Source organism: Chiloscyllium plagiosum, chromosome 8, assembly GCF_004010195.1.
Source record: "Chiloscyllium plagiosum isolate BGI_BamShark_2017 chromosome 8, ASM401019v2, whole genome shotgun sequence".
Classification (NCBI taxonomy): Eukaryota; Metazoa; Chordata; class Chondrichthyes; order Orectolobiformes; family Hemiscylliidae; genus Chiloscyllium; species Chiloscyllium plagiosum.
The window spans coordinates 106,983,345-106,985,925 of record NC_057717.1 but is presented as its reverse complement, the minus strand read 5'-3'; the positions used below and the strand labels follow the sequence as shown (position 1 = coordinate 106,985,925).

Here is a 2,581-nt window from a genome sequence, read left to right as displayed (position 1 = left end):
TGAGATACAGTCACACACAATGACTCTCACTGTGGTACAGTCCCCACACACTGACTCTCACTGGGGTACAGATCCCACACACACTGACCCTGCCTGGGTTACAATCCCACACACACTGACTCTCACTGGGATCCCGTTCCACACACACTAACTCTCACTGGGATACAGTCCCACACACAGTGACTCTCTCTGAGATACAGTCCCACACACACTGTCTCTCACTGGGATACAGTTCCACACACACTAACTCTCACTGGGATACAGTTCTACATACACTGACTCTCACTGGGATACAGCTCCAACACATACTGTCTGTCACTGGGGTACACATCCCACACACACTGACTCTCACTGGAGTACAGTCCCACACACACTGTCTCTCACTGGGATACAGTTCCCACACACACACTGACTCTCACTGGGGTACAGCTACCAAACACACTGACTCTCACTGGGGCACTACTCCCACACACACTGACTCTCTCTGGGGTACTACTCCCACACACACTAACTCTCACTGGGGTACAGTCCCACACTCACTGACTCTCACTGGGGTACAGTCCCACACTCACTGACTCTCACTGGGGTACAGCTCCCACACACATTGATCCTCACTGGGGTACAGATCCCACACACACTGACTCTCACTGGGGTACATCTCCCACACACACTGACTCTCACTGAGATACAGTCCCACACACACTCACTCTCATTGGGATACAGTTTCACACACACGAAGTCTCACTGGGATACAGTTCTACATACACTGACTCTCACTGGGATACAGGTCCCACACACACTGTCTCTCACTGGGGTACACATCCCACACACACTGTCTCTCACTGGGGTACACATCCCACACACACTGACTCTGACAGGGATACAGTCCCACACACACTGTCTCTCACTTGGGTACAGTTCCCACACTCACTGACTCCCACTGGGGTACACATCCCACACACACTGACTCTCACTGGGGTACTACCCCCACACACACTAACACTCACTGGGGTAAAGCTCCCATACACACTGCCTCTCACTGAGGTACAACTCCAACACTCACTGACTCTCACTGGGGTACAGCCCCACACACACTGACTCTCACTGGGGCACAACTCCCACACACACTGACTCTGACTAGGGTATAGCTCCTACACACACTGAGTCTCATTGGGCACTACTCCCACACATACCAACTCTCTCTGGGATGCAGTCCCACACCATCAGTGCCACACTTACTCCCATTTTGCTGCCTTCTCCCTATAAACTCTACACAGTTTACCAAGTAATTCTTTTATGAACACCTCAATCGACCCCTCCTCAACCACCTTGTTCAGCAGTGTCTTCTCTACTCAAACCACCCGCTGTCTGAAAGTGATTTCCGCAATATCACTTTCGTTTCATATTTACTCTCAATCTCTGATTCCTTCTTCTCATGGGTGGTAATTTTCCCTCTGTCTACTCTGTCCAGTCCCTCATGATTTTAAATATTTCAAATAGATATCCCCTCAGTTTTCAGCTCTCCAAGGAAGAAGGTTGTAATTTCTCTAATCTTTATGCATGTATCTTCATTCCTGCAAGCATTCTTGTAAATCTCTTCCGCATGCTCTCCAATGTCTTTCTATTCTTCCTGAAGTGCGGCATTCAGAACTGGACACAATACTTCAGTTTCCTATCAATGTAGTTCCTATATTTCCTATCAATGAAGCTGAGGATAGCAGTAGAAGTTGCTATAGTCCCAGAGCAGCATAGGGCTGCTGTCCCTTTCAGAGAAATTCATCGTGCCTCATGCAAGGGTAGAGGTTGAAAAGGCGAAACCTTTAGAGTAACCTCAGCCATTGCAGGAATTGAATCTGTGCTGGTGGCATTCTGCATCACAGCCAGCTCCCCAGCCAACTAAGCTAACTGACTGCAGGTCAAGAATACTGCATGCTTTACTAACCATACTCACTATCTGTCCTGCAATCGTCAATGACTTGCACATGGATAAACCCAGGCCCCACTGCTCCTGCACCCCTTTTAGGATCACCTTTATCCACTTTATATTATACTGTCTCTCCATCTTCCTCCTATCAAAATCTCACATTTCTCTACACTGAGCTTCATCTGCCATCTATGTACCCACTCCAACTTGTCAATGATGTTTTTGAAGTTCCACACCACATCCTCAAAGTTTATACATAATCCATCCAAGTTTTGTAGTGTCTGCAAATTTTGTAATTTATTCAGAGGTACCTATTGGGGAGAGGGTCACAGCTGCTGCTAAACACACCGTGTCTACTGGGGAGAGACTCAAGGTGGCAGGTAAATACCTTATAGGCAAAAGTGAGGACTGAAGATGCTGGAAACCAGAGTTCAGATCAGAGTGGTGCTGGAAAAGGTCAGGCATCATCTGAGGAGCAGGAAAATCAACATTTCGGGCAAAAGCCCTTCATCAGAATAGAGGCAGGAAGCCTCCAGGGTGGAGTGATAAATGGGGGGGTGGGGCTGGGGAGAAGGTAGCAAAGAGTACAATAGGTGAATGGGGTGGGGATGGAGGTGATAGGTCAGAGAGGAGGGTGGAGTGGATAGGTGGAAAGGA

The 2,581-nt window shown here is 48.3% G+C and overlaps 1 protein-coding gene across 1 annotated transcript in view; it reads left to right on the top strand.

Moving 5' to 3' along the window:
* LOC122552394 (cAMP-specific 3',5'-cyclic phosphodiesterase 4B-like) overlaps positions 1-2,581 on the top strand; it is a 462,527-nt gene that overhangs the window by 439,597 nt on the left and 20,349 nt on the right. The gene's annotated exons all lie outside the window — the stretch shown is intronic.